This window comes from Balaenoptera acutorostrata, chromosome 10 (assembly GCF_949987535.1).
Source record: "Balaenoptera acutorostrata chromosome 10, mBalAcu1.1, whole genome shotgun sequence".
Classification (NCBI taxonomy): Eukaryota; Metazoa; Chordata; class Mammalia; order Artiodactyla; family Balaenopteridae; genus Balaenoptera; species Balaenoptera acutorostrata.
The window spans coordinates 71,964,589-71,991,265 of record NC_080073.1 but is presented as its reverse complement, the minus strand read 5'-3'; the positions used below and the strand labels follow the sequence as shown (position 1 = coordinate 71,991,265).

The 26,677-nt window shown below is 40.4% G+C and overlaps 1 protein-coding gene across 1 annotated transcript in view; it reads left to right on the top strand.

Moving 5' to 3' along the window:
• Positions 1 to 26,677, top strand: part of KIF6 (kinesin family member 6) — a 399,233-nt gene that overhangs the window by 82,317 nt on the left and 290,239 nt on the right. The gene's annotated exons all lie outside the window — the stretch shown is intronic.

Sequence of the window (26,677 nt, the reverse complement as noted above, 5' to 3'; positions counted from 1 at the left end):
GGAAAGATTACTGACTCCATGGAAGAAATTGACTTTAAAGAAGCTATTGGAAATAACTTTACGAAAAGGAAGCACTTTCCTCACAGGAAAGATAGAAACAGCAGCATTAAAGACATAAAGGCCGGGCTTCCCTGGTGGCGCAGTGGTTGAGAATCTGCCTGCTAATGCAGGAGACACGGGTTCGAGCCCTGGTCTGGGAGGATCCCACATGCCGCGGAGCGGCTGGGCCCGTGAGCCACGGCTGCTGAGCCTGCGCTTCTGGAGCCTGTGCCCCGCGACGGGAGGGGCCGCGATAGTGAAAGGCCCGCGCACCGCGATGAAGAGCGGTCCCCGCACCGCGATGAAGAGTGGCCCCCACTTGCCGCAACTGGAGAAAGCCCTCGCACGAACCAAAGACCCAGCACAGCCAAAAATAAATAAATAAATAAATAAATAAATAAATAAAATTAAAAAAAAAAAATCTGAGACTCAAATTTCAAAAAAAAAAAAAAATCCCTTTAAAAAAAAAAAAAAAAAAAGACATAAAGGCCATGTGTTGAGGAGTCATGTGAAGTAAAAGCAGAAAGGCCAACTGAAGCCAGCTTTTGAGGGATTTGAATGACAGGCTTTTGGTGTGAGATTGGTCTTTATTCTAATAGGCTTCTTAATTAGTTTTCTAGCCTCCAGTCTAACCTGTATACCTCTAGGCTAACTCTTGTTTAAAATCGTTTTTAACAAGTCATATCTACACGGAAGAGCTTGATAGCTTGTTTAGTAATAATCCAGAAATGAAGGGCTTGGCTATGATGAACACAGAGGACAGATAAATCTGAAAGCTATGCAATAAATAAATAGAAAGAAAGAAGGGAAGGAAGGAAGGAAGAGAGAGAGGGAGAAAGATAGGAAAGGAAAAAAAGAAAGACTGAAAGAAAGATTATGCCTAGCACCTTGGACTTGATTGATTTTGCAAGGAAGGTGAATCACAGCAAGTTGGTGCTCTAGTCATTTTACTGACTGAGGAGATGAAGCTCAGAGAGGTAGGACTTGCCCAGGGTTTCAAAACTAATCGGTTAATGGTAGAACAAGGATTAAAAACCAGATACTCTCACTCTCATGCCAGAATAGCAAAAATAGCTTCAAGATTTTACCACGGGACCTAGAGAATTAAGGAGTCATTGAGCTAAAAGGGAGATTTCCATTAGAAAACTTGAGTGGGTGGTGGTGATGCGTTTCACATATATAACCTGGGTGTCTGAGAATACTGCACCAGATGTTTACATTTACATACATTGCTCAGAGGAAAGAAGTATGCCTTAATTGCATTGGTAGTCTCTCTTCCACCTACGCCAAAGTAAGTCCTTAAAATTTTTAGAAATTATCTGTTAAACTATGAAGGAGACTTTTTGAAGATGAGAGTGTAAAGGGAGAGCAGCATGAGCCCTGTGAGTCTGAGTCTAATTCATATAATTAGGTGCAGCCTAACTATGGGAAGAGAAAAGACCTTTGACCTCTAAGAGAGATAGTGTGATATAGAGAAAACAGCACTTGATTAGAAGTCAGGAAATTTGGGTTCTAGCTCCAAACCTGCAATCTTAGATAATTTTTTTAATCACTTTTCTGGGTTTCTTTTTGTGTGTAAAATGTGGACATTGAATTATATAATATTTAACAACCATCCAACCTCCAATGTCTAGAGTTCAAAGATTAGTGACCTCATAGGATAGGATTTATTTGGTAGCTCTTCTCCTCTTCACAAAAGACTAAGAAATGACCTAGATATTTTCTATTGTCCTGCTAGAAATAGCCTTAAGCCACTTTTTTTTTTGAACATCTTTATTGGAGTATAATTGCTTTACAATTGTGTGTTAGTATCTGCTGTATAACAAAGTGAATCAGCTATACATATATCCCTATATCTCCTCCCTCTTGCATCTCCCTCCCACCCTCCCTATCCCACCCCTCTAGCTGATCACAAAGCACCAAGCTGATCTCCCTGTGCTATGCGGTTGCTTCCCACTGGCTATCTATTTTACACTTGGTAGTGTGTATAAGTCCATGCCACTCTCTCACTTCGTCCCAGCTTACCCTTCCCCCTCCCCGTGTCCTCAAGTCCATTCTCTACATCTGCATCTTTATTCCTGTCCTGCCCCTAGGTTCATCATAACTTTTTTTTTTTTTTAGATTCCATATATATGTGTTAGCATATGGTATTTGCTTTTCTCTTTCTGACTTACTTCACTCTGTATGACAGACTCTAGGTCCATCCTCCTCACTACAAATAACTCAATTTCATTTCTTTTTATGGCTGAGTAATATTCCATTGTATATATGTGCCACCTCTTCTTTATCCATTCATCTGTCGATGGACACTTAGGTTGCTTCCATATCCTGGCTATTGTAAATAGAGCTGCAATGAACATTGTGGTACATGACTCTTTTTGAATTATGGTTTTCTCAGGGTATATGCCCAGTAATGGGATTGCTGGGTCATATGGTATTTCTATTTTTAGTTTTTTAAGGAAATTCCATACTGTTTTCCATAGTAGCTGTATCAATTTACATTCTCACCAACAGTGCAAGAGGGTTCCCTTTTCTCCACACCCTCTCCAGCATTTATTGTTTGTAGACTTTTTGATGATGGCCATTCTGACTGGTGTGAGGTGATACCTCATTGTAGTTTTGATTTGCATTACTCTAATGATTAGTGATGTTGAGCATCCTTTCATGGGTTTGTTGGCAATCTCTGTATATCTTCTTTGGAGAAATGTCTATTTAGGTCTTCTGCCCATTTTTGGGTTGGGTTGTTTGTTTTTTTAATATTGAACTGCATGAGCTGCTTGTAAACTTTGGAAATTAATCCTTTGTCAGTGGCTTCATTTGCAAATATTTTCTCCCATTCTGAGAGCTGTCTTTTCGTCTTGTTTATGGTCCCATTTGTTTATTTTTGTTTTTATTTCCATTTCTCTAGGAGATGGGTCAAAAAGGATCTTGCTGTGATGTATGTCATAGAGTGTCCTGCCTATGTTTTCCTCTAAGGGTTTTATAGTGTCTGCCCTTACATTTAGGTCTTTAATTCATTTTGAGTTTATTTTTGTGTATGGTGTTAGGAAGTGTTCTAATTTCATTCTTTTACATGTAGCTGTCCAGTTTTCCCAACACTACTTATTGAAGAGGCTGTCTTTTCTCCATTGTATATTCTTGCCTCCTTTATCAAACATAAGGTGATCATATGTACGTGAGTTTATCTCTGGGGTTTCTATACTGTTCCATTGATCTATATTTCTGTTTTTGTACCAGTACCCTACTGTCTTCATTACTGTAGCTTTGTAGTATAGTCTGAGGTCTGGAAGCCAGATTCCTCAAGCTCTGTTTTTCTTTCTCAAGATTGCTTTGAGTATTCGGTGTCTTTTGTATTTCCATACAAATTGTGACATTTTTTGTTCTGGTTCTGTGAAAAATGCCATTGGTAGTTTGATAGGAACTGCACTGAATCTGTAGATTGCTTTGGGTAGTATAGTCATTTTCACAATGTTGATTCTTCCAATCCAAGAACATGGTCTATCTCTCCATCTGTTTGGATCATCTTTAATTTCTTTCATCAGTGTCTTATAGTTTTCTGCATACAGGTCTTTTGTCTGCTTAGGTAGGTTTATTCCTAGGTATTTTATTCTTTTTGTTGCAATGGTAAATGGGAGTGTTTCCTTAATTTCTCTTTAAGATTTTTCATCATTAGTGTATAGGAATGCAAGAGATTTCTGTGCATTAATTTTGTATCCTGCTACTTTACCAAATTCATTGATTAGCTCTAGTATTTTTCTGGTAGCATCTTTAGGATTCTCTATGTATAGTATCATGTCATCTGCAAACAGTGACAGGTTTAATTCTTCTGTTCCGATTTGGATTCCTTTTATTTCTTTTTCTTCTCTGATTGCTGTGGCTAAAACTTCCAAAACTATGTTGAATAATAGTGGTGAGAGTGGGCACCCTTGTCCTGTTCCTGATCTTAGTGGAAATAGTTTCCCTTTTCACCATTGAGAATGATGTTGGCTGTGGGTTTGTCACACATGGCCTTTATTAAGTTGAGGAAAGTTCCCTCTATGCCTACTTTCTGGAGGGTTTTTATCATAAATGGGTGTTGAATTTTGTCGAAAGCTTTTTCTGCATCTATTGAGATGATCATATGGTTTTTATCCTTCAAGTTGTTAATATGGTGTATCACATTGATTGATTTGTGTATATTAAAGAATCCTTGCATCCCTGGGATAAATCCCACTTGATCATGGTGTATGATCCTTTTAATGTGCTGTTGGATTCTGTTTGCTAGTATTTTGTTGAGGATTTTTGCATCTGTGTTCATCAGTGATATTGGCCTGTAGTCTTTGTGACATCTTTGTCTGGTTTTGGTATCAGGGTGATGGTGGCCTCGTAGAATGAGTTTGGGAGTGTTCCTCCCTCTGCTCTATTTTGGAAGAGTTTGAGAAGGCTAGGTGTTAGCTCTTCTTTAAATGTTTGATAGAATTCGCCTGTCAAGCCATCTGGTCCTGAGCTTTTGTTTGTTGGAAGATTTTTAATCACACTCTGAATTTCAGTGCCTGTGATTGGTCTGTGTATATTTTCTATTTCTTCCTGATTTAGTCTTGGAAGGTTGTACTTTTCTAAGAATTTGTTCATTTCTTACAGGTTGTCCATTTTATTGGCATATAGTTGCTTGTAGTAATCTCTCATGATCCTTTGTATTTCTGCAGTGTCAGTTGTTACTTCTCCTTTTTCATTTTTAATTCTATTGATTTGAGTCTTCTCCCTTTTTTACTTGATGAGTCTGGCGAATGGTTTATCAATTTTGTTTATATTCTCAAAGAAGCATCTTTTAGTGTTATTGATCTTTGCTGTTGTTCCCTTCATTTCTTTTTCATTTATTTCTGATTTGATCTTTATGATTTCTTTCCTTCTGCTAACTTTGGGGTTTTTTTGTTCTTCTTTCTCTAATTGCTTTAGGTGTAAGGTTAGGTTGTTTATTTGAGATGTTTCTTGTTTCTTGAGGTAGGATTGTATTGCTATAAACTTCCCTCTTAGAACTGCTTTTGCTGCATCCCATAGGTTTTGGGTCATCGTGTTTTCATTGTTATTTGTTTCTAGGTATTTTTTTATTTCCTCTTTGATCTCTTCAGTGATCTCTTGGTTATTAAGTAGTGTATCGTTTAGCCTCCATGTGTTTGTATTTTTTACAGATTTTTTCCTGTAACTGATATCTAGTCTCATAGCGTTGTGGTTAGAAAAGATTCCTGATACGATTTCAATTTTCTTAAATTTACCAAGGCTTGATTTGTGACCCAAGATATGATCTATCCTGGAGAATGTTCTATGAGCACTTGAGAAGCAAGTGTATTCTGTTGTTTTTGGATGTAATGTCCTGTGAATATCAATTAAGTCCATCTTGTTTAGTGTATCAGTTAAAGCTTGTGTTTCCTTATTTATTTTCTGTTTGGATGATCTGTCCATTGGTGAAATTAGGGTATTAAAGTCCCCTACTATGATTGTGTTACTGTAGATTTCTCCTTTTATGACTGTTAGCATATGTATTGAGGTGCTGTTTGCCTTATGTATTGAGGTGCTCCTATGTTGGGTGCATAAATATTTACAATTGTTATATCTTCTTCTTGGATTGATCCTTCGATTATTATGTAGTGTCCTTCTTTGTCTCTTGTAATAGTCTTTATTTTAAAGTCTATTTTGTCTGATACGAGAATTGCTACTCCAGCTTTCTTCTGATTTCCATTTGCATGGAATATCTTTTTCCATCCCCTCACTTCCAGTCTGTATGTGTCCCTAGGTCTGAATGGGTCTCTTGTAGACAGCATATATGCAGATCTTGTTTTTGTATCCATTCAGCCAGTCTATGTCTTTTGCTAGGAGCATTTAATCCATTTACATTTAAGGTAATTATCGATATGTATGTTCCTATTGCCATTTTCTTAATTGTTTTGGGTTTGTTATTGTAGTTTTTTTCCTTCTCTTTTCCTTCTCTTGTGTTTCCTGCCTAGAGAAGTTCCTTTAGCATACCTTGTAAAGCTGGTTTGGTGGTGCTGAATTCTCTTAGCTTTTGCTTATCTGTTTTAATTTCTCTGTCTAATCTGAATGAGATCCTTGCTGGGTAGAGTAATCTTGGTTGTAGGTTTTTCCCTTTCATCACTTTAAATATGTCCTTCCACTCCCTTCTGGCTTGCAGATTTTCTGCTGAAAGATCAGCTGTTAACCTTATGGGGATTCCCTTGTATGTTATTTGTTGTTTTTCCCTGTTGCTTTTAATATTTTTTCTTTGTATTTAATTTTTGATAGTTTGATTAATATGTGTCTTGGCGTGTTTCTCCTTGGATTTATCTTGTATGGGACTCTCTGTGCTTCTTGGACTTGATTAACTATTTCCTTTCCTATATTAGGGAAGTTGTCAACTATAATCTCTTCAAGTATTTTCTCAGTCCCTTCCTATTTCTCTTCTTCTTCTGCGACCCCTATAATTCAAATGTTGGTGTGTTTAATGTTTGTCCCAGAGGTCTCTGAGACTGTCCTCAATTCTTTTCATTCTTTTTTTCTTTATTCTGCTCTGCAGTAGTTATTTCCACTATTTCATCTTCCAGGTCACTCATCCGTTCTCGGCCTCAGTTATTCTGCTATTGATTCCTTCTAGAGAATTTTTTATTTCATTTATTGTGTTGTTCATCATTGTTTGTTTGCTCTTTAGTTCTTCTATGTCCTTGTTAAACGTTTCTTGTATTTTCTCCATTCTATTTCCCAGATTTTGGATCATCTTTACTATCATTACTCTGAATTCTTTTTCAGGTAGACTGCCTATTTTCTCTTCATTTGTTTGGTCTGGTCAGTTCTTACCTTGCTCCTTCATCTGCTCTGTGTTTCTCTGTCTTCTCATTTTGCTTAGCTTACTGTGTCTGGGGTCTCCTTTTCACAGACTGCAGGTCCGTAATTCCCATTGTTTTTGGTGTCTGCCCTTAGTGGGTAATGTTGGTTCAGTGGGTTGTGTAGGCTTCCTCGTGGAGGGGACTAGTGCCTGTGTTCTGGAGGATGAGGCTGGATCTTGTCTTTCTGGTAGGCAGGACCACGTCTGGTGCTGTGTTTTGGGGTGTCTGTGACCTTATTATGATTTTAGGCAACCTCTCTGCTAATGGGTGGGGTTGTGTTCCTGTCTTGCTAGTTGTTTGGCATGGGTTGTCCAGCACTGTAGCTTGCTGGTCATTGAGTGGAGCTGGGTCTTAGCATTGAGATGGAGCTCTCTGGGAGAGCTTTCGCCATTTGATATTACATGGAGCAAGGAGGTCTCTGGTGGACCAATGTCCTGAACTTGGCTCTCCCACCTCAGAGGCACAGGCCTGACACCTGGCTGGAGCACCAAGACCCTGTCAGCCACACGGCTCAAAAGAAAAGGGAGAAAAAAAGAAAGAAAGTAAAATAACATAAAGTTATTAAAATAAAAAATAATTATTAAAAATAAAAAAATAAAAAGTAATAAAAAAAGAAAGAAAGAAAGAAGAGAGCAACCAAACCAAAAAACAAATCCACCAATGATAACAAGTGCTAAAAACTATACTAAAAAAAATAAATAAATAAAACAGACAGACAGAACCGCAGGACAAATGGTAAAAGCAAAGCTATACAGACAAAATCACACAAAGAAGCATACACATACACACTCACAAAAAGAGAAAAAGGAGGAATATATATATATCGTTGCTCCCAAAGTCCACTGCCTCAATTTTGGGATAATTCATTGTCTATTCAGGTATTCCACAGATGCAGGGTACATCAGGTTGATTGTGGAGATTTAATGCACTGCTCCTGAGGCTGCTGGGAGAAATTTCCCTTTCTCTTCTTTGTTCGCACAGCTCCTGGGGTTCAGCTTTGGATTTGGCCCCACCTCTGTGTGTAGGTTGCCTGAGGGCGTCTGTTCTTTGCTCAGACAGGACGGGGTTAAAGGAGCAGCTGCTTCGGGGGCTCTGGCTTACTCAGGCTGGGGGGAGGGAGGGGTACGGAATGGGGGGGCGAGCCTGTGGCGGCAGAGGCCAGCATGACATTGCAGCAGCCTGAGGCGCACCGTGTGTTCTCCCAGGGAAGTTGTCCCTGGATCACGGGACCCTGGCAGTGGCAGGCTGCACAGGCTCCCGGGAGGGGAGGTGTGGATAGTGATCTGTGCTTGCACACAGGCTTCTTGGTGGCTGCAGCAGCAGCCTTAGCATTTCATGCCCATCTCTGGGGTCCATGCTGATAGCTGCGGCTCGCGCCTGTCTCTGGAGCTCGTTTAGGCGGTGCTCTGAATCCCCTCTCCTCACGCATCCCGGAACAATGGTCTCTTGCCTCTTAGGCAGTTCCAGACTTTTTCCCAGACTCCCTCCCGGCTAGCTGTGATGCACTAACCCCCTTCAGGCTGTGTTCATGCAGCCAACCCCAGTCCTCTCCCTGGGGTCTGACCTCCAGAGCCGGAACCTCAGCTCCCAGCCCCCGCCAGCCCCGGCGGGTGAGCAGGAAAGCCTCTCAGGCTGGTGAGTGCTGGTCGGCACTGATCCTCTGTGCGGGAATCTCTCCGCTTTGCCCTCTTCACCCCTGTTGCTGTGCTCTCCTCCGTGGCTCCGAAGCTTCCCTCCCCCCACCCCACCCCTGTCTCCGCCAGTGAAGGGGCTTCCTAGTGTGTGGAAACTTTTTCTCCTTCACAGCTCCCTCCCAGTGGTGCAGGTCCCGTCCCAATTCTTTTGTCTCTGTTTTTTCTTTTTTCTTTTGCCCTACCCAGGTACGTGGGGAGTTTCTTGCCTTTTGGGAAGTCTGAGGTCTTCTGCCAGCATTCAGTAGGTGTTCTGTAGGAGTTGTTCCACATGTAGATGTATTTCTGATGTATTTGTGGAGAGGAAGGTGATCTCCACGTCTCACTCCTCCACCATCTTGAATCGGGCACCTTAAGCCTCTTGAGAGCAAGGACAAAGCCTTAATTTACTCTGTGTCTCTGCATTTCCCAGCGTGCCTGGCATTTAGTAATGGTTCTCAATGTTGGTCAGATTGTCTCTATAGCTGGTGCCAGCTTTCTGTCTTAAACTACTACTCCTTCTTTAGTAGCTTTGTCCTCTTATTGGAGAATGAGTTCACCGACTCAAGTCGGAAGTGCCCTCAGTTACAAAACAGATGTTTTCAATGAACTACCACACACACACACACACACACAAACACACACATACAAAAGTGGTTTGAAAGATTTTCTTATCTTACATTTCAGACTATAATTACATGACAACAAATCTCATTAAAATAAAAATGAGAAGATTCTCATTAAGGGAGAAGATTCCCATATGCCAGGACTATGGCCTGTTTACTTCGTATATATTCAATAGTATAAAATTCCAAAACAACTCAAGAGCTGCATAGTCTTTTGGTGTGGGGATAATGGGATTTGACTGGTATTGAGTCTGCTAGTTTTCTGGAGATTTTAGAGGATTTGCCTTTCATTAAGGTATAAAGCAATTCTTTATAATGGGATGTGACTTTTGCTATACCTGGATTGGATTAAGAGTGCACTGTTAATCTGGTTTCACACACTTTTGAACTGGGACAAGCTCTAACTCCGAAATCCTATCAGTTAGGTTGACTGGCTTTATTTGTTGTGAGCTGGAATGTCCCAAGCACTCTGAATACCATCCAAAAGCAGTAGGCAAAATGTCTGTTGACCTTGGTTCTCTCCTGCAGTCATCAATTTGAGGGACAATGACAATATACACATTTGATTCCTTCCACATTCTTAAACTTGGCTTAACCATGTAAAATGGAATTCAAGGTCATTTTGATATTGTACAATAATAGCCTCAGTAACAGGTTCCTTACCACTGAGCACCACAGCTTCCCCCAGATCACATGATGGATGCTCTTGTTCTTCTCACATGTACTCTGCCTTTTCTGTTTCTTCTTCTCTTATATGCCAATGAGTTCTACCTCTCTGCCCTTGCAGAAGCGTATGCCTATTGACTACCTGTACACTTTGTATACATGCTGTCAGGGCACCAAGCTAAAGTCAGTTACTTTTTGCAATTATTGCTCTAGTCATTTGGCAGTGAGTTTTTAGATACAAGACCAAAGCATGATCTGTGAAAGAAAAAATACATAAGTTGAATTCATTAAAATTCAAAACATCTGCTCTCTGAAAGACACTGTCAATAGAATAAAAAGACAAACCAGAGACTTAGAGAAAATATTTCCAAACACGTATCTGATAAAGGACTTGTATCCAAAACATTTAAAGAACTCTTAAAACTCAACAACAAGAAAACAACTCAATTAAGAAATGAGAAAAAGATCTGAAGAGACACCTCACTGAAGAAGATATGTAGATGGTAAGTAATTATATGAAAAGATGCTCAGCATCTTCTGTCATTAAATAATTGTAGTTAAAACAGAAGATACCACTACACACCTTTAAAAAATTTTAAACTGGCAATACCAAATGCTAACAAGAATGCAGAACAACTGGAACTCTCATTCATTGCTGGTGGGAATGCAAAATGGTACAGCCACTTTGGAAGACAGTTTCCAATTTCTTACAAAACTAAGTATAGTCTTACCATATGATCCAGCAGTCATACTCCTAGGTATTTAACTGAGCTGAAAATTTATAACAGCACAAAAACCTACCCACAAATGGATATACCAGCCATATTCATAATTGCCAAAAAACCAAAAGCAACCAATATATCCCTCAATAGGCAAATAGAAAACAAACCGTGGTACATCCATGCAGTGGAATATTATTTGGCAATAAAAAGAAATGAGCTATTAAACGACAGAAAGACATGGAGGAACCTTAAATGCATATTGCTAAGTGCAAAAGCCAGTATGAAAAATCTATACACTATACGATTCAGACTGTATGACATTCTGGAAAAGGCAGAACTATTGATACAGTAAAAGATCAGTGGTCGCCAGTGTTGAGGAGGGTTGCCAGGGATAGAGGGATGAATAGGTGAAGCACAGAGGATTTGGGGGCAGTGAAACTATTATATATGATTCTGTAATGGTGGGTACATAACTTCAGGCATTTGTCAAAACCCATAGAATTTACAACACAAAGTGAACCTTGATGTAAACTATGGATCTTTAAGTTTAATAGAACAGCAATAACAAAAAGGAATGAACTATTGATACACTTGACAACTTGGATGAATCTCCAGGGAACTATGCTGAGGGAAAAAAGCCAATCCCAAAAGGTAATATGCTTTGTGATTTCAATTTTTTAATATTCATTAAATGGCAGAATTAGAGAAGTAGATAACAGATTAGTGGTTGACAGGAGTTAGGGAGGGAAGTAGGAATGGTTATATGAGTCCAGTGATGGATCCTTGTAGTGAAGGACTCTTCTGTATCTCGACTGTGGCTGCGGATACACACAACTGTCAAAATGCATAGAACTAAAGCACATACACACACGTGAGCATAAGCAAAACTGGGACATCTGAACTAAATCAGTGGATTGTATCAATGCCAATGTCCTTGTTGTGATATTTTAATATCGTTTTACAAGATGTTACCATTGGGAAAAACCGGGTAATGGGTACATGGGATCTCTCTGCATTATTTCTTACAGCTGCATGTAAATCTACAATTATCACAAAAGATAATTTTAATTTAAAACAGTAAGTGGCTATATTTTTATCTATAGACATATATATGCATATACACACATGTGTGTGTTAAAGCTATTCTGCATTTAGTAATTTAAATGAAAATAGAACTTCTACTTTTGAAAGCTCATTATGTCATATGCTATAAAGGGAATATAGTTAGAATCTAAGTATATCTCATGAAGTAAAAGAGTATAACTATTGGTCTTAACCATAGGGAAAATAGTCACCTTACTTTAGTATAATTTTAGTATTCCTAAATAGGGATGCATATTCCATTTAAGGTTCCAAAGACAGTCATGGCTATTACTGTTAAAAAAAGTCAGTAAAGTCTAGTGTTCAGTATTGAAATCTTGTCTGTGTTGTGATTTTTAAATAATTTGTCATCAAAGGAGAAAAAGTTGACAGATGTTAAATTTAATTCACCATATTTCTAATACCTACTGGATATAAAACACTGCTAAGTGCCACAGGAGTTACAGAAGTGTCTGCCTTCCTGGCTTACAGCCTAGTCATGTGGAATCACTCATGTATTTAGCAAACATTTATTGAGGTCCAACTTGGTTCCACACACTATGCTAGGCACTGAGCTTACTAACATAGTCTTTGCCTTCCTGGAACTCATAGCACAGTGGATAAAAATAGTACAGAATAGCATAAAGTGGAATATGAAAATCATAAGAGAGGTGCAAAGAATGACAAGGGCTTAAAGGAGAAAGAAATCACATTAGGTCAAGCAAACAGAAAAGGACTCATAGAGAAGATGGCGTGTGAAATAGCCCTTGAGGGAAGGGCTAGGACTTGGAGCAGTGAAGTGTGGCATTCATGTGGAAACAAAGGTAGGGAAGTTGCAAAGCATAGAGCTTGTTCTGTGACAGTTAATAAACCTGTTCAGCAGGAACCCAGTAAGGGAGTAGGTGAGAACATTAAGATTGGAAAGATATGAAAGCAAGGATTTGGCAGACAAGATCTAGCCCTTGGAGATTTTTATTCCAGGGCACAGCATGACTGGAACTACCTTTCAGGAAGAAAAATCAGTCAGTAGTGTACAGGACAGGAATGAGATGGATGGAGGTCAGAGTGAGCCCAGAGCATTGTGGGAAGTTATTAGGACCATTCACGTGGCAGTGGGAGTAAGGAGGGGCAAAATTGGAAGATGTTATAATCCGGTGGCTCTAAATTTAACTACGTGTAAGAAGCACCTGGAATGACTGTTAAAAATGCAGATTCCTGGCCTCCACCTCCAGAAGGTTCAATTATGTTTGAATAAACATCCCAGGTGCTTATAACGCAGGTGGTCTGCCTTAATGCCTTCACTCATCCACCTGGGGAAAGTTTTTTTTTTAGAGATACCAGGGAAAACCTCTCATTTAAGGAAGTGGGTATCATTGTTACAGAGTCTAAGCTCGTACTGCTCGCCAATAATTGCGAGACGAGTTATCGGGGCAAGGAATAATGACTTTATTCGGAAAGCCGGCAAACCGAGAAGATAGTAGGCTCATGCCCCAAAGAACCATACTGTCTGAGTTAGAGTTCAGGCTCCTTTTATACTAAAAGGGGAGGGAGTAAAGTCTAACACTTCCTGGTTCCCATCAGCCTCCGGAGGAGATGTGTTAATTTCTTCCTCCCTGCAGTCATTCACAGGTGGGCCTGGTCAGGATGTTTTAGCATAATGCTCATTACCTGGGAAGCAGGGTTCCGGGAGATGGGCCATTATGTATACTTTAAGCTTATAGGCAACATCCCTTTAGTGATTAACTTGTAGTAGAATACAAAAGCTTCTTCTCTATTACTTCATAATCCATGTTTTATGGATGACTAAACTAAGGTTCACATAGATTGTGTGATATTTCCCAAAAATTCCGTGTCTGCCAAGAGATAGGATATCAACCTCGGTCAGTCAAACATTAGAGCTGGGGGTGATGGTGCTCTTGCCTGGAAGATCCATTTTTATCCTGGTTTTCCATCTGAGCTCTGAGCCGACTGTGGTTTCTGGGCTTCTTCAGGCCCTGGGAGCCTCTTGTGTGAGCCAAAGCTTTGAGTCCAGTGCAGCTCTGTCTGTTGTGTGTCAGACACTCTGCAAGGCCGAGAGTATCTGTTCCTGACATCAAAGGGCTCTCATCTAGTAGAACAGACTCATAAACTGATCATTTTCATCTTACATAGTAAGTGACAAGATGCCCTGGGTTCTCTGAGGACACTGATTTCAACCTGGGGTTCAGAGAAGACTAGAGGAAAACTCTGCCACATTACAGTCTCCAACCTCAGCTGCGCCCTCAGCCTGCTAAGCAATATCTTCATGTTCCCAGAACTTTTTCTCTCATGCCTCACAATAATTACGTCAAACGTTTGTCTCCGTAGTCGAGAACTACCTGTCCCAGTTCTCTCCGACGCCAATTGTATCCTTACCTTAGAGAATATGGAAGTTGTCAGACATGAATTCCCTCAACTTCCTGCCTGCCTCCCTTTTTCCCTATCACCTATGTTCCTCTCATCTCAGGAAACTCTGTCCTTTTGAAAGCCAGTCCTTCCACTTATGCTCTGGACACTCCTTGCATCAGTACCAAATATGTTTTGATTGGTCTACACATTTTATGTTTAAAATTTTTGAAGTTACTGCCTTTAGATGAAACATGCATCCTTCAATTCTTATACCTACCTACTGCATTACACTTTTCATTTGTGTCATTTTTCTGGCCCGTTAGCATTTGAGATTTCTGGGCCTGTAAGCATAGATCTCAAAGTTAAAACTAACTCCAGCCTTTTCTTCAACTGAGTCAATTACTGACACAGCTGGGAGGCAACCTCTCGAGAAGCTGGGGGTGCTATCCTGCAGGATTATCTGAACAAGTGACCAGTGACCAGTGATGGTCAGTTATACCCTGTGTGACGAATTGGCCAGGGACTATGTTCCTGGAAAAAATGGAACATTGCTAATGACCATGGTAGAGGAAAAGAGAACCTTTCCAGCCTGAAAGTGACGCACTTCTACCCAAAGCCTGTCCCACTAGAGTAATAACAAGGGGAAAGCTGTTTCCTCTACTCTGAATGGCCAATTGAAAAGAGATCATTCTCAATATCAGAAATGTCTTAGATAGAAGGTTGTCTTAGTCAGTGTGGCTACCATAACAAAATACCATAGCCTGGGTGGCTTAAACAGCAGATGCTTATTTACCACAGTTTTGGAGTCTGGGAAGCCCAAGATTAAGGTGCTGGCAGATTTGATTCCTGATGAAAACTTTCTTCCTAGCTTGCAGGATGGCTGCCTTCTCTCTGTGTTCTCTCATGGTAGAAAGAGAGAGAGAGAACCTTTGCTTCTCAAAGATTCATCTCCGAATACCATCACATTGGGGATTAGGCTTCGACATACGAATTTTCCGCGGGCGGGTGGTGGTGTAGGGGGCACAAACATTCAGTTCATACAGAGGTGTTAGCTTTCACCATCCATTGCCTAATATGTGATGAGTAAAAGGATGGGAGAAACAGCTGCAGTATTTTCCTTCATATATCTGGAATGTAAAAATGTATCTGTGATTTCAGGGGTTTTAGTCACATGAGATTAATTAATGACATGAAAAACATTGTCACCTCAGTCTATTCCATTTTCCTCGTGCTTTGTATATAAACAACTGCATACAATTTCTTTTCCTGAGATTAAGAGGCGAAATGCGCTTTTAAAATTATGTATTGATATGGATTTGGGGATTTTTTTAAACTTATTGTCCAGTCCTTGTAATTGCTGTATGAATTGTTTGATTTATGTTGATACTACACCATGTTTTCTTGAAATCTGTTCCGAATTTTGAGCATCTAAAGTAAAACCATAAGATTACCTAAAAGAGTTTTGCATAACTTAGACTTGCCAGGTCACTTTATCCTGTCCTTTAGAAGAATACTCAGGGTTTGGAAACACCTGTAACTCTTACAGCTCAAGCAATAGAGAAAAAAAGCATTACAACCTTATGAGAGTGTCAACATCATATGTATGAAGTATTCACTATGCTGCAAGAATTTCGGTGAGCTCTTTTGGGGCATTATAAAGAATTTAAACTGTATTCTTCATTTTACTAACCATTTAGTTGGAAAATGTAACATGCATGTGAAACACCTCAGGAGACTTCCATAAAACACAACTTCTAAAGTATCCAGCTAATAATGTCTGAACATGCAAAAAAGTCAGGCAAATCATTTAGAGCTGCAGTAGTCTCATGAATGGAGCCCATATCAGCCAATAATTTTCTATCACAGCTCACTTCAGTCCCTTCACACCAGTGTCTTTGCTCCCATGACCCTCAGTGATTTCCTGATTTTACTGGCATATGCCAAGACCAGAGTTCTGACTGAGCCACAAGCTGGCAGTGCTGCCAAGGCAGGAGGAGTGCTGAGTCATGGTAGAGAGGGTGTATGTGGGGAAGAGCCTTGGGAATGAAATCTCAGTGAGTGAGGGGAAGAGGTTCCGTCAGGTGGCTAGAGTGATCATCTGGACCAGGTGATAAGGGTCACAGGTAGCATATTAATCTCCCTGCTCTGAAACTTCCATAGCAGTTAGCCCACGTATCCGTAGCAGTTTAGCCAATTACACTGGACCTTGTGTTTTCAGATTGAGTTCTAGGATAGTTGGAGACATTTTACAAAATGAAAGCTAGTGATTATGAACCAGAGGTCAGACTGATGCCCTTCAGGCTGGCTGACCACCTATTATCTTCCAGTACATATCTAACTCAATTGAAGAAACAAGCCCTAGGAATAACCCAGGTGGAAGAAATGATGGCAAAATAGATCTCTTTTTTGATAGCGAAAAAAGGTGAAGTACTCAGGAAATGTTCAGAGACTTTGTGAAGACAATAGTACAGTTTGGGGTGACAAATAAAAGAAGGCTTGAAGGTAAATGGAGAGCTATTATGAATGAGAAATGTGAACACTTTAAAGAGGTCAGTTCTTCCCATATTGATGTAGAAGTTCAATGAAATTCCAAGCAAAACCTGAAAGACTTTAGAAAACAGATGGAATTCCAGAGTTTATCTGAGAGGATAAACAACCAAGAAGAGCAAAGAAGTGTTTGAAAAATAGAGAAATGAGGGAGTACTGGTGACACCATATACTGAAATTAGGTAAAAACTCTAATAATGAAATCACGTTTTACTGCTTCAAAATGAAACAGATGAAGAACAGATAAACCAGAATCAGATCCTATAAACATGTTATTATTTAATGTAGACAGAGGGAAGAGTTATTCAGTCAATGATACTGAACATTTTTGTTAGTGAATTAACTGCCGACTGTGGGTAACAGCAGTTCAGTTTACAGCGGCTTAACCAAATGGTCCGTTCCTTCCCCCCCAACCACAGGACATGGTAAGAATTCTGGAGATTGCAGCCAGGGCTGCTATGGTAGTTCCAGGAGGCCATGTGGACTTCCTTTTGTCATTCTACTGAGCCATTCTCAGCACGTGGCTTCAGTCCTCTGCAAAATGCCTGCATTATGTTCCACATCACATCCACATTCCTGGAAGGAAAAAGGCAAAAGTCATGTGCTGCCTGAGGCTGCCCCTTTAACAGTCTTCCCTGAAGCTCTACGCATTGATTTTCACTAACTTATGACTGATCAGAATTATGTCACACGGCCACTGTAGTTGCAAGGGAGTCAGGGAAAGTCTAGTATTTTAAAATAACTCCCTGAACAAAATCAGAGCCTAATAGGGAGAAAGGGACATCAGATCCCATATAGGCAACCTGCACTGTGAGCCACAATTAGTTATTTGGGGGAAAAATCCATGTATATCCCCCATTTCCTTCCCTGCACCTGTATCCAAAAATAGTAAAAGGAAGATAGCATCATTAATATTAAAGGATATAATAACATGTATACATTTATAATTCTACCACAAATCTGCAAAATATACATAAGAAAATTAAGGAATTATATCATTATCATTGTCATTGTGATGGGACTCTGTTTTAAAAAACTTTTTTACTTTTAAAATTTTTGAACTTTGTCACAAGAAGATGTATTACTTTTATACTTGGAAAACTAATAAAATTTATGTTAAAATGAAAATAAACAGAAGTAAATAAACTTGTAAAATGCAATAGTGGAAACTTAGAGGTGTATAAAGCTATTTACTTGGCAGAGGAAATGCTGTGTCTTTCCAAAATTACAAATCCATTGCCTCGAGATCTATTTATTCCTATAATTTCCCCAAATGTGGAAAACTTGAGCACATAATTTGTCATACTGAAACTACAAAATCTGAACTGGAAAGCCAGTATTAGTGAAAATGGGAGGAAAATGATTTTCTTTGAAAAAAAAAGTTGGTAGCACTGAAGAAGATAAATTTTAGTGTATGGGCTCTGTAATTCCATATGAAATTAAGCCAAACAAGACATTTCATTAAACGATGCATTATTTGTGAGCCTGGAGCACCAAAAGGAATGTGAAGGCTGAAGCAAAGGTATTAGTGTTAGAAGGAGGATAACAAGCATAGTTTTTTATGTTAAATGTTTACTTCTGGAAAAGCATGCTAATGGTGGTTTCCTGTAGGCAATAGATAAGTCTATGATAAGCCATGGTTACATACATTAGATTTGGAAGCCATTTGTCTGTTGGCCGTTGCAAAGTGATATTGTTTTGAGGTGGGAGAAGTTTGGTTAATTTAATATAATACAGAAAGATGATCCTATCAATTTATTAGCAAACTAAAATTCTATCATATATGGAAATAATTTTGAGAAAAAAGAAGATATAAATGAAAGTATATTTCATATAGATGCTAAATCTTAGTGAAATAATTAAATGACAATAACCAATAAATTAATAAATATAACCACCTGTGAGGAAAGTGTTGGTTCTCCTACACATTAATCGTGTCTAGTCTGGTTCTGTCTTTACCTGTCATGGATAATTCTCATTTTGGTTTTGCATTTCTGTAGCAGCTTCCAGTTCTCTTTCTTGAGTTCTTTTGGTGATACCTGTTTTCATAGCATATGAAAGCCTAAGCACAGTAAGAAGCAGAAACCTCTTGAAAGTGTGAAGATGTTGCCACAGTGACATCGGGCATCCTTGAATCATGTAGGATACATTACATTAAATGACTCATTTCAATTTTGCTCCTTATCAGACAGGCAACAAATCATATACAGGTTGCCAGCACCTCTGAAATGTCAGACTTGTGGTGGTAGAATTACCTTAGGGTGTTGATTAAGTTCTTTGGGAAATCAAAAGACCAGAGTTCAAGTCTAATAATATTATTATTAGAAATAGTAATGGGGAGATTGGTTCAAGATGGTGGAGTAGAAGGACATGCTCTGACTCCCTCTTTCGAGAACACTGGAATCACAACTAACTGCTGAACAATCATCGACAGGAAGACACTGGAACTCACCAAAAAAGATACCCCACATCCAAAGACAAAGGAGAAGCCAAAATGAGACAGTAGGAGGGGCGCTATCACAATAAAATCAAATCCCATAACTGCTCGGTGGGTGACTCACAAACTGGAGAACACTTATACCACAGAAGTCCACCCACTGGAGTGAAGGTTCTGAGCCACACGTCAGTCTTCCCAACCTGGGGATCTGGCAACGGGAGGAGGAATTCCTAGAGAATCAGACTTTGAAGGCTAGTGGGATTTGATTTCAGGACTTCGACAAGACTGGGGGAAACAGAGACTCCACTCTTGAAGGGCACACACGAAGTAGTCTGCACATCGGGACCCAAGGGAAGGAGCAGTGACCCCATAGGAGGCTGAACCAGACCTACCTGCTAATGTGGGAGGGTCTCCTGCAGAGGCGGGGGGCAGCTGTGGCTCACCAAGGGACAAGGACACTGGCAGCAGAAGTTATGGGAAGTACTCCTTTGCATGAGCCCTCCCAGAGTCCGCCATTAGCCCCACCAAAGAGCCCGGGTAGGCTCCAATGTTGGGTTGCCTCAGGCCAAACAACCAACAGGGAGGGAACCCAGCCCCACCGATCAGCAGACAAGCAGATTAAAGTTTAACTGAGCTCTGCCCACCAGAGCAACACCCAGCTCTACCCACCACCAGTCCCTGACATCAGGAAACTTGCACAAGCCTCTTAGATAGCCTCATCCACCAGGGGGCAGACAGCAGAAGCAAGAAGAACTACAATCCTGCAGCCTGTGGAACAAAAACCACATTCACAGAAAGATAGACAAGATGTAAAGCAGAGGGCTATGTACCAGATGAAGGAACAAGAAAAAACCCCAGAAAAACAACTAAATGAAATGGAGATAGGCAATCTTCCAGAAAAACAATTCACAATAATGATAGTGAAGATGATCCAGGACCTCAGAAAAAGAATGGAGGCAAAGATCGAGAAGATGCAAGAAATGTTTAACAAAGACCTAGGAGAATTAAAGAACAAACAAACAGAGATGAACAATACAATAACTGAAATGAAAAATACACTAGAAGGAATCATTAGCAGAATAACTGAGGCAGAAGAACGGATAAGTGACCTGGAAGACAGAATGGTGGAATTCACTGCTGTGGAACAGAATAAAGAAAAAAGAATGAAAAGAAATGAAGACAGCCTAAGAGACCTCTGGGACAACATTAAACGCAACAACATTCGCATTATAGGGGTCCCAGAAGGAGAAGAGAGAGAGAAAGGACCAGAAAAAATATTTGAAGCGATTATAGTCGAAAACTTCCCTAACATGGGAAAGGAAATAGCCACCCAAATCCAGGAAGTGCAGAAAGTCCCTTATAGGATAAACTCAAGGAGAAACAGACTGAGACACATAGTAATCAAGTTGGCAAAAATTAAAGACAAAGAAAAATTATTGAAAGCAGCAAGGGAAAAATGACAAATAACATACAAAGGAACTCCCACAAGGTTAACAGCTGATTTCCCAGCAGAAACTCAACAAGCCAGAAGGGAGTGGCATGACATACTTAAAGTGATGAAAGGAAAGAACCTACAACCAAGATTACTCTACCCAGCAAGGATTTCATTCAGATTCGATGGAGAAGTTAAAACCTTTACAGACAAGCAAAAGCTAAGAGAATTCAGCACCACCAAACCAGATCTACAGCAAATGCTAAAGGAACTTCTCTAAGTGGGAAACACAAGAGAAGAAAAGGACCTACAAAAACAAACCCAAAACAATTAAGAAAATGGTCATAGGAACATACATATCGATAATTACCTTAAACGTGAATGGATTAAATGCTCCAACCAAAAGACACAGGCTTGCTGAATGGATACAAAAACAAGACCCATATATATGCTGTCTACAAGAGACCCACTTCAGACCTAGGGACATATACAGGCTGAAAGTGAGGGGATGGAAAAAGATATTCCATGCAAATGTAAATCAAAAGAAAGCTGGAGTAGCTATACTCATATCAGATAAAATAGACTTTAAAATAAAGAATGTTACAAGAGACAAAGAAGGACACTACATAATGGTCAAGGGATCAATCCAAGAAGAAGATATAACAATTATAAATATATATGCACCCAACATAGGAGCACCTCAATACATAAGGCAACTGCTAACAGCTATAAAAGAGGAAATCGACAGTAAAACAATAATAGTGGGGGACTTTAACACCTCACTTACACCAATGGACAGATCATCCAAACACAAACTTAATAAAGAAACACAAGCTTTAAATGACACAATAGACCAGCTAGATTTAATTGATATTTATAGGACATTCCATCCAAAAACAGCAGATTACACTTTCTTCTCAAGTGTGCACAGAACATTCTCCAGCATAGATCATATCTTGGGTCACAAATCAAGCCTCAGTAAGTTTAAGAAAATTGAAATCATATCAAGCATCTTTTCTGACCACAACGCTATGAGATTAGAAATCAATTACAGGGAAAAAAACATAAAAAACACAAACACATGGAGGCTAAACAATATGTTACTAAATAACCAAGAGATCACTGAAGAAATCAGAGGAAATCAAAAAATACCTAGAGACCAATGACAATGATAACACGACGATCCAAAACCTATGGGATGCAGCAAAAGCAGTTCTAAGAGGGAAGTTTATAGCTATACAAGCCTACCTCAAGAAACAAGAAAAATCTCAAAGAAACAATCTAACGTTACACCTAAAGGAACTAGAGAAAGAAGAACAAACAAAACCCAAACTTAGCAGAAGGAAAGAAATCATAAAGATCAGAGCAGAAATAAATGAAATGGAAACAGAAAAGAACAACAAAGATCAATAAAACTAAAAGCTGGTTTCCTGAGAAGATAAACAAAATTGGTAAACCATTAACCAGACTCATCAAGAAAAAGAGGGAGAGGACTCAAATCAATAAAATTAGAGTGGGGTGGCTCGGAAGATGGCGGAAGAGTAAGACGCGGAGATCACCTTCCTTCCCGCAGATACAGTAGAAATACATCTACACGTGGAACTGCTCCTACAGAACACCCACTGAACGCTGGCAGAAAACGTCCGACCTCCAAAAAGGCAAGAAACTCCCCCCGTACTTGGGTAGGGCAAAAGAAAAAAGAAATAACAGAGACAAAAGAATAGGGACGGCACCTGCACCAGTGGGAGGGAGCTGTGAAGGAGGAAAGGTTTCCACGCACTAGGAAGCCCCTTCGTGGGCGGAGACTGCGGGTGGCGGAGGGGGGAAGATTTGGAGCCACGGAGGAGAGCGCAGCCACAGGGGTGCGGAGGGCAAAGCGGAGAGGTTCCCGCACAGAGGCTCGGCGCCGAGCAGCACTCACCAGCCCGAGAGGCTTGTCTGCTCACCCGCCGGGGCGGGCGGGGCTGGGAGCTGAGGCTCGGCTTCAGTCGGATCGCAGGGAGAGGACTGGGGCTGGCAGCGTGAACACAGCCTGAAGGGGTTAGCGCACCACAGCTAGCCCGGAGGGAGTCCAGGAAAAAGTCTGCAGCTGCCGAAGAGGCAAGAGACTTTTTCTTGCCTCTTTGTTTCGCGGCGGGCAAGGAGAGGGGATTCAGAGCGCCGCCTAAACGAACTTCAGAGAAGGGCGCAAGCCGCGGCAATCAGCGCGGACCCCAGAGACGGGCGTGAGACGCTGGGGCTGCTGCTGCCGCCTCCAAAAAGCCTGTGTGTGAGCACAGGTCACTCTCCACACCGCCCCTCCCGGTAGCCTGTGCAGCCCGCCACTGCCAGGGTCCCGGGATCCGGGGACAACATCCCCGGGAGAACGCACTGCGCGCCTCGGGCTGGTGCAACGTCACGCCAGCCTCGGCCGCCGCAGGCTCGCCCCGCCTCCTCTGTACCCCTCCCTCCCCGCGGCCTGGGTGAGCCAGAGCCCCCGAAGCAGCTGCGCCTTTAACCCCGTCCTGTCTGGGCGGGGAACAGACGCCCTCAGGCGACCTACACGCAGAGGAGGGCCCAAATCCAAAGCTGAACCCCAGGAGCTGTGTGAACAGGGAAGAGAAGGGGAAATCTCTCCCAGCAGCCTCAGGGGCAGCGGATTAAAACTCCACAAACAACTTGATGTGCCTGCATCTGTTGAATACCTGAATAGACAACGAATCATCCCAAATTCAGGAGGTGGACTTTGGGAGCAGGAGATATTAATTTTTCCCCTTTTCCTTTTTTTTTTGTGAGTGTATATGTATATGCTTCTGGGTGAGATTTTGTCTGTATAGCTTTGCTTTACAATAGCTTTATTTTACTTCACTATATTATAGCCTCTTTCTTTCTTTCTTTCTTTCTATTTTTTCTCCCTTTTACTCTGAGCTGTGTGGACGAAAGGCTCTTGGTGCTCCAGCCAGGCATCAGGGCCGTGCCTCTGAGGTGGGAGAGCCAACTTCAGAACACTGGTCCACAAGAGACCTCCCAGCTCCACGTAATACCAAACGGCAAAAATCTCCCAGAGATCTCCATCTCAACATCAAGACCCAGCTTCACCCAACGACCAGCAAGCTTCAGTGCTGGACACCCTATGCCAAACAACTAGCTAGACAGGAACACAACCCCATCCATTAGCAGAGAGCCTGCCTAAAATCATAATAAGGCCACAAACTCCCCAAAATACACCACCAGACGTGGACGTGCCCACCAGAAAGACAAGATCTAGCCTCATCCACCAGAACTCAGGCACTAGTTCCCTCCACCAGGAAGCCTACACAACCCACTGAACCAACCTTAGCCACTGGGGACAGACACCAAAAACAACGGGAACTACGAACCTGCAGCCTGTGAAAAGGAGACCCCAAACACAGTAAGATAGGCAAAATGAGATGACAGAAAAACACACAGCAGATGAAGGAGCAGGCTCAAAACACACTGGACTTAACAAATGAAGAGGAAATAGGTAGTCTACCTGAAAAAGAATTCAGAATAATGATAGTAAGGATGATCCAAAATCTTGGAAATAGAATAGACAAAATGCAAGAAACATTTAACAAGGATGTAGAAGAACTAAAGAAGAACCAAGCAATGATGAAGAACACAATAAATGAAATTAAAAATACTCTAGATGGGATCAATAGTAGAATAACTGAGGCAGAAGAAAGGATAAGTGACCTGGAAGATAAAATGGTGGAAATAACTACTACAGAGCAGGATAAAGAAAAAAGAATGAAAAGAACTGAGGACAATCTCAGGGACCTCTGGGACAACATTAAACGCTCCAACATTCGAATTATAGGGGTACCAGAAGAAGAAGAGAAAAAGAAAGGGACTGAAAAAATTTTTGAAGAGATTATAGTTGAAAACTTCCCTAATATGGGAAAGGAAATAGTTAATCAAGTCCTGGAAGCACAGAGAGTCCCATACAGGATAAACCCAAGGAGGAACACGCCGAGACACATATTAATCAAACTGTCAAAAATTAAATATAAGGAAAACATATTAAAGGCAGCAAGGGAAAAAAAACAAATAACACACAAGGGAATCCCCATAAGGTTAACATCTGATCTCTCAGCAGAAACTCTGCAAGCCAGAAGGGAGTGGCAGGATATACTTAAAGTCATGAAGGAGAAAAACCTACAACCAAGATTACTCTACCCAGCAAGGATCTCATTCAGATTCGATGGAGAAATTAAAACCTTTACAGACAAGCAAAAGCTGAGAGAGTTCAGCACCACCAAACCAGCTTTACAACAAATGCTAAAGGAAATTCTCTAGGCAAGAAACACAAGAGAAGGAAAACACCTACAATAACAAACCCAATACATTTAAGAAAATGGGAATAGGAACATACATATCGATAATTACCTTGAATGTAAATGGATTAAATGCTCCCACCAAAAGACACAGACTGGCTGAATGGATACAAAAACAAGACCCATATATATGCTGTCTACAAGAGACCCACTTCAGACCTAGGGACACATACAGACTGAAAGTGAGGGGATGGAAAAAGATATTCCATGCAAATGGAAAGCAAAAGAAAGCTGGAGTAGCAATTCTCATATCAGACAAAATAGACTTTAAAATAAAGACTATTACAAGAGACAAAGAAGGACACTATATAATGATCAAGGGATCGATCCAACAGGAAGGTATAACAATTATAAATATTTATGCACCCAACATAGGAGCACCTCAATACATAAGGCAAATACTAACAGCCATAAAAGGGGAAATTGACAGCAACACAATCATAGTAGGGGACTTTAACACCCCACTTTCACCAATGGACAGATCATCCAAAATGAAAATAAATAAGGAAACACAAGCTTTAAATGATACATTAAACAATATGGACTTAATTGATATTTATAGGACATTCCACCCAAAAACAACAGAATACACATTTTTCTCAAGTGCTCATGGAACATTCTCCAGGATAGATCATATCTTGGGTCACAAATCAAGCCTTGGTAAATTTAAGAAAATTGAAATCGTATCAAGTATCTTTTCCGACCACAACGCTATGAGACTAGATATCAATTACAGGAAAAGATCTGTAAAAAATACAAACACATGGAGGCTACACAATACATTACTTAATAACGAAGTAATTACTGAAGAAATCAAAGGGGAAATCAAAAAATACCTAGAAACAAATGACAATGGAGACACGACGACCCAAAACCTATGGGACACAGCAAAAGCAGTGCTAAGAGGGAAGTTTATAGCAATACAAGCCTACCTCAAGAAACAGGAAACATCTCGAATAAACAACCTAACCTTGCAACTAAAGCAATTAGAGAAAGAAGAACAAAAAAACCCCAAAGCCAGCAGAAGGAAAGAAATTATAAAGATCAGGTCAGAAATAAATGAAAAAGAAATGAAGGAAACAATAGCAAAAATCAATGAAACTAAAAGCTGGTTCTTTGAGAAGATAAACAAAATTGATAAACCATTAGCCAGACTCATCAAGAGAAAAAGGGAGAAGACTCAGATCAATAGAATTAGAAATGAAAAAGGAGAAGTAACCACTGACACTGCAGAAATACAAAAGATCATGAGAGATTACTACAAGCAACTATATGCCAATAAAATGGACAACCTGGAAGAAATGGACAGATTCTTAGAAATACACAAACTGCCGAGACTGAACCAGGAAGAAATAGAAAATATGAACAGACCAATCACAAGCACTGAAATTGAAACTGTGATTAAAAACCTTCCAACAAACAACAGCCCAGGACCAGATGGCTTCACAGGCGAATTCTATCAAACATTTAGAGAAGAGCTAACACCTATCCTTCTCAAACTCTTCCAAAATATTGCAGAGGGAGGAACACTCCCAAACTCATTCTACGAGGCCACCATCACCCTGATACCAAAACCAGACAAAGATGTCACAAAGAAAGAAAACTACAGGCCAATATCACTGATGAACATAGATGCAAAAATCCTCAACAAAATACTAGCAAACAGAATCCAACAGCACATTAAAAGGATCATACACCATGATCAAGTGGGGTTTATTCCAGGAATGCAAGGATTCTTCAATATACGCAAATCAATCAATGTGATACACCATATTAACAAATTGAAGGAGAAAAACCATATGATCATCTCAATAGATGCAGAGAAAGCTTTTGACAAAAATCAACACCCATTTATGATAAAAGCCCTGCAGAAAGTAGGCATAGAGGGAACTTTCCTCAA